The 10,215-nt window shown below is 33.2% G+C and overlaps 1 pseudogene; it reads left to right on the plus strand.

The window, feature by feature from the left end:
* The first annotated feature begins 570 nt into the window (after positions 1 to 570).
* On the plus strand, positions 571 to 831 carry LOC144228861 (protein CEBPZOS pseudogene; annotated as a pseudogene).
* The last annotated feature ends 9,384 nt before the right edge of the window (positions 832 to 10,215 follow it).

The raw sequence follows: 10,215 nt of genomic DNA on the forward strand, positions 1-10,215 counted from the left end.
GACAATACCACAAATGCACAAATATCAATGTAAGGAATGAAGGACCACTAAAAATCTGGTAAATATAATACCACCAAAGAAACCAATAGAGATCTAATAACAGACCCAAAAGAAATGAAAATCTATGAACTTTCAGACAAAGAATTTAGATAATCCTCTTAAGAAAGTTCAATGAACTGGGGCACCTGGGTGGCTTAGTCGGTTAAGCGTCCGACTTTCGCTTGGGTCATGATCTCACAGTTCATGGGTTCGAGCCCTGCGTCTGACTGCCAGTTCAGAGCCTGGAGCCTGTTTCAGTCTGTGACTCCCTCTCTCTCTGACCCTCCCCTGCTCACGCTCTCTCCTAAAAATAAATAAAACATTTTAAAAAAAATTAAAAATAAAATAAAAATAAAAAAAAAGAAAGTTCAATGAACTATAAGGAAACACAGATAGGCAACTAAAAAAAATTAGAGAAACGATCCATGAATCAAACAAATAGTTTGCCTGCATGTAAGCACCTCAGGTCCAGCATTGTAAACAACAAAACAGTTCCACATTCCCACCATTGACCTGCCTGTTGGTTATATGATGGTCGTCACTATGGAACCACTGGCAAATAACTGAAACTACTATCTTCAGTAGTTTTAGTAGTTGAACTTGAGGGGTTTTTCTTTGGAGCATATTTTTTGTTTGTTTGTTTAATAAGATGAACACAATCCAAGATTTCAGGCAAACAATGAGCAAGAAATTTCTCTTCATCTTGGAAGTTTATTATAAATCTATTGAACAGTCTGGAATATACGGAGTCATAGAGAAGATCAAGAAAGATGGCTGAATAGTAAAAATTAGGATCAGTCATCACATTCAGCCTCCCACCTAAGCTGTCTGATGCCATTGTGGGGGAGAAGATGAGCACACCACATTTTAGACTCCCGGACCCACAGAACAAAACATGAACTTCTGGTCTGCCATGGCTTAGACATTTCCCATCCACTATGCAAATCCCTCACTTTTGTTTGTTGCTTTGCTTCTGTATTATTATAAAAGATTATGGTTTAACAAATAAAAGACTAGGATATGAAAGGGAAAAACAGTTTGACAAAGAAATAGCAAGAATCAAAAAACAATTCTAGAGTTGAAAAACAGAAAGTAACACTCTTCTGAACAGCCCATGAAATAAGAGGAAATTAAAGATGGTAGAAAAAAAAAAGGTATCTGAGACAATTGGAACAGGAAACACAACATACCAAAATTTATGGGATGCACGAAAATCAGGTCTAAGGGGGGAAGTTCATAGCAATAGACACCAACATCAACAAGCAAAAAAAAAAAAAAAAGATCCCAAACAAACAATCTAATTCTATTCCTTAAGAAATTAGGAGAAAAAAAGCACACCTTGAGTCCAAAGATAGCAAAAGAAAGGAAATAATAAAGGTTAGAGCAGAAATAAATACCATAGGGCTGCCTGGGTGGCTCAGTTACTTAAGCATCCAACTTTCAGGTCATGATCTCACAGTTAATGGGTTCAAGCCCAATGCTGGGCTCTGTCCTGACAGTTTAAAGCCCGGAGCCTGCTTTAGGTTCTCTCTCTCTCTCTCTCTCTCTCTCTCTCTCTGTCACTCCCCCATTCGAGCTTTGTCTCTCTCTCTCTCAAAAAAAAATAAATATTAAAAAAATTTTAAAGAGCATATAGAAAACAGAAAAACATAGAAAAAATAACTAAAGGTAAAAGTTGTGTTTTTAAAGATAAAATTGACAAAACCTTAGCTAGAGTGACCAAAAGAGAGAGAGAGAGAGAGAGAGAAAGGACCCAAACAAATCAAGTTATAAATGAAAAAGGACATTATAAGTGACAACAAAGAAATTCAAAGGATTGTGAGGCTACTATGAATAACTATATGCAAACAAACTGGACAATCTAAAAGAAATGAAAAATGTCTTAGAAATATACAACTTGCCAAGACTAAATCAGGAAGAAACAAATCTAAATAGACCAATAAATAGTAATTAAACTCTCTCAACAACAATAAAGAAAAAAGTCCAAAACAAAATTGCTTCACTGGTTATTTTTACCAAATATTTAAAGACGAATTAACATCAATTCTTCTCAAAGTTTTTTTTTTTTAATAAAAAAGAAACACTCCCAAACTCATTTTATAATACCAGTATCATCCTGATACAAAAACCAAATAAGGACATTAGAAAAGAAAACTATAGCCTAGTATGCCTGATGAATATGAATGCAAAAATTCTCAACAAAATACTAGCAAACCAAAGTCAGCAGCACTTTAAAGGGATCAGTCACCATAATCAAGTGGGATTAATTCCTGGGATACAAGAATGGTTCAAAATATGGAAATTAATCAATGAAATACATGACATTAAATGAATAAAAGAAAATAATCACATTATCACCTCAGTAGATGCAGAAAAATCATTCAATAAATTTAACACTCCTGATGAAATCTCAACAAATTAGGCATGGAAGAAATATCTCAAGATAATAAAGGCCATGCATGATGAGCTCACAACTAATATACTCAGTTGTGAAAGATTTTTTTTTAAATGTTTCATTTATTTCTGAGAGAGAGAGACAGTGTGAGCAGGGGAGGGTCAGAGAGAGAGGGGATACAGAATCTGAAACAGGCTCCAGGCTCTGAGCTGGCTGTCAGCACAGAGCCCGACACGGGGCTCAAACCAACTAACAGTGAGATCATGACCTGAGCTGAAGTTGGACGCCTAACTAACTGAGCCACCCAGGTGCCCCTCAGTTGTGAAAGATCTTAATCAGGAACAAGACAAGGGTGCTCACTCTCACCATTGCTATTCACCATAGTACTGAAGTCCTAGCTAGAGCAATCAGGCAAGAAAAATATAAAAGGTATCAGAATTGAAAAGGAAAAAGAAAAAAATTTATCTTTTACATATAAAAATTTGTTTTTTCTATACAACATGATTTTATATATAGAAAACCTTAAAGACTCAAACACAAAACTGTTAGGTATAATCAATGAGTTCAGTAAAGTTGCAAGATACATCATTAATATAGAAAAGTTAGTAGCATTTCTATATGCTAACACCAAATTTTTCTGAAAAAGAAAGATATCAATCCCATTTGCAACAGCATCAAAAACAATACTTAGCAGTAAATTTATCTAAGGAGGTTAGTTAAAGTTCTATACTCTGAATACTATAAGATATGGGTAAAAGAAATTGAAGACAAGAAATTGAAGACACACCTGTAAATGGAAAGGCATCCTAATTTGAGATTGGAAGCATTATTATAGTTAAAATAGCAATATTATAAAAGCCATCTAGAGACTAACTGCAGTCCTATCAAGATTCTAATGGCATATTTTTTAGGGATAGGAAAAAACACCCCTAAAATTTACATAAAACCACCAAAGACCCCAAATAACAGAAATCCTGAGAAAGAACACAGCAACAGGAGGTACCACTATACAGTATATAGCTACTATATAAAGCTGTGGTCATGAAAACAGTATGGTACTGGCATAAAAACACACAGGGATTGAACAGTGGAAGAGAATCAAGAACACCAAAAGACCCAAACATATGAAGTCAACTAATATTTGATAAGGGAGCCAAAATACTCAATGGAGAAAAGACAATCTCTTCAATACATAACATTGGGATAATTCAATATTCACATGTAAAAGAATGAAACTGGACCCATATCTTATACCACTTAAAAAGTTGACTAGAAAAGGATTAAAGACTCAAATGTAAGACCTGAAACCATGAAACGCTTAAACAAGATTATAAGAACAAATCTCCTTCACATGGGTCTTGGGTAATGTGTTTTCAAATACGGCACTTGAAGCCCAAGCAACAAAATCAAAAATTAAAAAGTGACGCTGCATCAAAGTAAAAACTTCTGCACAGTGAAATAAACCATCAACAAAGTGAAAAGGCAACTTATAGATTGGGGAAAATATTTGCAAACGATATATCTGATAAGGGGTTAATATCCAAAATATATAAAGAACTTATACAACTCAATAGCAAAACAACAACAACAACAACAACACACACACACACACACACACACAAAGCCCAATTAAAAAATGAGCAAAGAACCCGAACAGATATTTCTTCAAAGAAGATACACAAAAGACCAACATTTACATGAAAAGATGCTGAACATCGTTCCTCATTAAAGAAATGCAAATTAAAATCACAATGAGATATAACTTCTTGCCTGTTAGAATGGCCATGATAAAAAAAAAAAGGCAAATCATGACAATGTTTATACATGGATGCAGAGAAAAGGAATACTTATGTACCGTTTGTGGGCTAGCAAATTGGTATCCAGCACTATAGAAAACAGCATAAAGGATTTTCAAAAAAATAAAATTAGAATTTCCAAATAATTCAGCAATTCCTCTTATGTGAATATGTCCAAATATCATGGAAAATGCAAGCTCAAAAAGATATGTGTTCCCTCATGTTTATAGCAGTATTATGTACAAGATCCAAGACACAGAAATAACCTAAGTGTCTATCAATGGATTAATAGATAAAAAAGATGTGGAATGTGTGTGTGAGTGTGTGTGTGTGTGTGTATGTAATGGAATATTATTCAGTCATAAAAATGAGGAATTTCTGCCATTTGTAACAACATGGATGGACCTTGAAAGCATTACGCTAAGTGAAATAAATTAGACAGATGAAGACAAATACTATTAATAGTGTATGATCTCACTTACATGTGAAACCAAACCCAACCAAACCAAACAAAAAATTCATACAAATAAAAAGAAAATAAGAATTTCCCTAATTTTACTCCCTTTTCATGGGAAAAGAAAAAAAAATGTGACATTAAATTCTCACTAGCAGATGTAAACGTCTGTCACTATTTTTGTGTTGTTCTCCTAGTGTTTTTTTCTATGTACATAATTTTTTCCCAAATAAAGATAATATAAAATAAAAAAAAAAAAGAGATCAGACTTCTGTTTACTGGAGGCCAGGATTAGGGGAAGAAGAAATTGGAGGAAGGTGGTCAAAAGGAACAAACTTTCAGTTATAAGACAATTAAGTATTAGGAATGTAATGTATAGCAGGATGACTGTAGCTAATAGTGCTCTATAATATGTAGAAAAGTTGGTAAGAGTGTAAATCCTAAGAGTTCTTATCACCAGGAGAATTTTTACCCTTTATTTTTTTCTTCTTTCTTTTGTTTTTATCTTATATAAATGAGACAGTGGATGTTAGCTGAACCTATTGTGGTAATAAAACATTTCATGTAATACATAAATCAAACCATCTTCCTGTATGCATTAAATTTAAATAGTAAAGCACCTACATTATTTCTCAAAAAATGGAGAAAAAGATTATTTCTTATTGCAAATTAAAAAGTTTATATTTTTTTCTAGAGTGCGTATCTCTATGTTATATAAACTGTCTATTGAATCCAAAGTATTGTGTTTTAAAAATACATAGCTATTTACAAAGTCTAATTCTTCAAAGTACATTTAACAAAACAACTCTAGAATAAATATTTGCTGGTTTCTTTTCCAGAAAAGAGTTCCTTTCTCTTCAGCCAGGTACCCTGGTTTTCCTTTGGTAGATTTCACCTTTTTTTCTTTTAATATTTTTTTTTATTTATTTCTAGGAGAGAGAGACAGCATGAGCAGAGGAGGGTCAGAGAGAGAGGGAGTCACAGACTGAAACAGGCTCCAGGCTCTGAGCTGGCAGTCAGCACATAGCCCGACGCGGGGCTCGAACCCACGAACCGCGAGATCATGACCTAAGCGAAAGTCGGACGCTTAACCGACTACGCCACCCAGGCGCCCCAGATTTCACCTTTCTTTCCCATGTGTTCTAGCAGTCCTGAAGTCCCCAGTGAGCTTAAGCTAATTAGAAAATAACTTGGTTGCAATGGTCAGCTTAAAAACAAGTATGAAGGATATATTTGTGAAGGGTTTCTGGGGACATTTCTTTTCTTACAAAATAAACAAAACTTCTAGTCAGTGTGATATAAGAAGATGAGTGAGTGACCGCTGTAAGTGTTAAAGGCATTTTTCTACCCAAGGATGAATTGATGCTGGAGGACTCAAAGTTGAAAGAATTGTAAAAATAAATAAATAAATTTAAAAAATTTAAAAAATAAAAAAAACAGACACCTAAGCTTGATTAAATATGTCTGAAGACTTTCTTACCTACCCATATTATTTCTATTATTTTCCATATACATATAGAAAACATTGTACTTGTTTTAGGTAATTGTTTCAAAGGTCTGAAGTTTGTATAACAGCTTTAATAAGTCCATCATTTTATTATGGACTGTCAGATAGTTTGGGGACTTCCAAACATATTTCTGGAGAAAGATTCAGGAATGTGCATTTACACAGGCATACTTAGTTAATTCTGATGTTACCAGAATTAAATTTCTCTTTGCATCAAAATTGTCTGAGATCTTTTTAAAAAATGTAGATGCTTCCCCAACGCTCCACCCCCCAGGCCCTCATCCAAAGATTCTATTTCAGTGATGGGGTTCAGGCGATGGGATTTATATGAACTCTATAAGCATATTAATACACAGCCATGGCAGATTACCATTGCTCCAAGGCTTCCCAAAGCTCTAGTGTACAGACAAATCACCCAGATACCCTTAGATGATGCAGAATCTGACTCAGTCAGTCTGGGACAGGACCTAAGATCCTGCATTCTTAACAGGTGGTATCCAGGCTGCTCCTCCACGTACTACACACTGAGTAGCAATGAATTGTACATTTTAATGGTGAATCAAGCTTTACACAGGCAGATACATCACAGATGAAGTAGATAAGAAATTGGCACTAGGAACTATGCAATGTGTTAGGGCAGGCATTAAGAACACAGATCCTGTTAGACATACTAGGGAAAGTCCAGTCTACCAGCCAAAAATGATATTGAAGTTTATGACTTATATATGAATTATGATGTAGTAATATACTACATCAAGGAAAAGCAAATGCACTGTAGTGAAAGGGAACAAAATTAATTTTGTAGTTATTAAGTTTACAGTAGTAGGACATGCATAATATTTGAATTTATTTTATAAGGCACATAGAATGGAACGTGAACAATTTAATAGTTTCTTTCTGGATCACTTTTTTTTTTAAAGAATAGGAAAGTCCATTTTGATGTTATGCATTTAGAAAACAAACGAGGTATTAGAGAAATTAACATTTAGCTTTTGGAAAACACTGACTTGGTGGCAAGGAGTCTGTTATCTTTGCTGATACCCTGAACATTTCAATTTTAGAAAGTTGCATGACTTTCGAATCTCCTCCATGTAAGACATTCTACTTGACATAAGGATTTATTTCTGGCTTTCCATCAGTTTCTAATTAATAGCACCACTGTGTGTTACATGATGTGAGAACTGAAAATCTCTAAACAGTACCACAGGAACACCACATTGCACTTCTACTTGAAAAAACACCTGATAAGTTACCCAGCTGTTTCCTCCAGATGTTGTCTGTAAACTCAAAGGTCATTGTTTCACTAAAATTAAGATTAATTTGACTTTATCTTACTCACTATTAAAAGAACCACAGCTATTAAAATCAAGTTTTTAAATAGCCACAAGAATACACAATCAAAACATGCAGAACTTACAAAACATAAATTTTAAAGCATTTTTGTCTACTTTTACAAATCTCAATGCAAAAAAATACAGTTTGTATGATTTGTAAACAAAGTGTGGAATGATATAACTTTTTCTGTTTTTAAGAAAAAGCATTATCTTCCCTCCAAATGAACTCTCATGAAATAAAATAACATATCATTATTTGTGCAGAATAAAAACAGAATTTAGTTTAAGATGAAAAACTCAGCAAATGGTAAATGCTTTTGAGATAGGAAATAAAATATAATATCAGTAGGTTCTCTTTCTAACCCTTATTTTGAAAACACAATAAGACTCAAGGTAAAGGATAATGTGTGTGTGTTTGTGTGTGTGTGTGTGTGTTTTACTTTATAGACATTTTGCTTAACAACATGATTTTAACTGCATTGCATATAATCTTATAATAACAGGATATTATTAGAGTCTTAGGCATTAAAACTTGTCCTTCATAAAGGGTGTTATGGCATTTAATTATAAGTATAATAATTCATAATAAAATCAGAATTCAAATGTCAATTCTATACTAACTCTGCATTTGATTAACCAAGTATCTCTATAATTCTATAATTTTTGTGTTTTATATAAATTCAAAATTGTAAAATGAGATTTAAACTTGGATTATTCTATCGATGGGAATATAATTTCTCTTCATTAATTGCATGTTTCACCTATTACTCACCAAAATAAAATAAAACCCTTATGGAAAACTATGGCAATACTATTTATTAAATGAGTATTTACCAAGTCTGATTGTGAATTTGGACTTGGGTATGCACTCTTCTCTAAACTATGGTTTTCTATGTAATACTAAGCATGTGATACGTATATAACAATATTTATTTCTAGGATGCATGTCCCCCATGACTAAAGCATAATTTAGTTTATAGATAAATATTCTTTTCTTGTTTTCAGAAATTATTGTGCATTAAATTGGTGGTCCTTCCTTTAAAGGGAAAAACAATCCTTTGAACTATAAAGTAAGGTTTTGAATATACTAATTTCATAACCAGATTAAAATGACCAAACCAATAACCAAAAAACACAAAACAGTGGATAGGAAATTGAAAAATACAATTGTTGATTTAAATAAATGATAGCTAGCTAGCTAGATAAATGAATAAAAAAAGAATAAATGAAGGCATTTAGGCCTCAGTTTGAGAATAACAATTACAGCCATAGCAATAGTATCTAGTGTTTGCTACATACCAGGCATCATGGTAAGTGTTACATATTTGTTATTTAACTCTGTGAATCTTATGGTACAGGTAACTTTCTTATTCTCACTTTACATGTGAGGAAGCTGAGGGTTGAAAAAGTCTAATTAACTTGTCAAATGTCAGATCACTAATAAGTGGTATCACCAGGACTCAAACCTAGATAAGACTTCAAAGCCTCTCATCTTAACCAAGCTATACTGGGCACTCAGGAAGCAGTATACTTAAGGGCACAGAAAGTATATATATACATATATATACATATATATATATTATTTTAAAATAATTCTACAGTCAAAACACATCTTTAGGATATATATTTGTTATTTGTCAAGAATGTCTCAGTAAAGCCGAAGGGGAAAAAAAAAACTGCTCACTTGATAAAGGCAATAAAACAACTGACGAATTGTTTATCAATACAGCAAGCAGTTTATAAGCACTTTTATCCAGTCCAAATAAAAATAAATTACAAATAAAATATTTTAAATATTAAGATGTTTAACATCACTAATCATTTTAGGGAAATGCACATGAAAACCACAGTGAAACATCACCTCACACCAGTCAGAAGGCTAGTATCCAAAAGACAAGAAATAACAAGTATTTGCACAGATATGGAGTAAAGAAAACCCCTGTGTACAGTTTAAGACTGTAAGTTGATGCAACTACCATGGAAGTCAGTATGGGGGTTCCTCAAAAAAATGAGAAATAAAGTTACCATATGATCTAGTAATTCCACTACAGAAAATGAAACAGTACTTCAAAAAGACATATGCAACCCTATGTTCATTGCAGCATTACAATAGCCAAGATATGGAAGCAATAGATGAATGTATATAGGAGAAGCAATCTATATATACAATGGAGTATCACTCAGTCACGAAAAAAGGAATGAGATCTTGCTCTTTGAAACAACATGGAAGGACCTAGAGGGTATTATGCTACATGAAATAATCAGAGGAAAAAAAATACCATATGATTTCATTTATATGTGGATCTAAAACAACACAAAACAAACAAAACAAATGAACAAACAAGTAAGCAAAACCAGAAATAGACTCACCAGAGTCTACCAGAGAACAGCCTGGTAGTTGCCAGAGGAAGGGGAGACTGGTAGATGGGCAAAACAGCTAAATGAGATTAAAGGGTACAAGCTTCCAATTATAAGTAAAGTACATAAGTCACAGAGATGAAAAGTACAGGATAAGCAATACGGTTAATTATAATAGCATTCTACAGTGACAGTAACTATACTCATAGTGGTGAGCATTGCGCAATGTACAGAATTGTTGAATCACTATGCTGTGCACCTAAAAATATCAATGTATATACCCCTAATAAAATAATAAAACTTATAAAAATAAATAATATATAGCTACATTA

Source organism: Crocuta crocuta, unplaced genomic scaffold (genome assembly GCF_008692635.1).
Source record: "Crocuta crocuta isolate KB4526 unplaced genomic scaffold, BGI_CrCroc_1.0 scaffold656, whole genome shotgun sequence".
Classification (NCBI taxonomy): domain Eukaryota; kingdom Metazoa; phylum Chordata; class Mammalia; order Carnivora; family Hyaenidae; genus Crocuta; species Crocuta crocuta.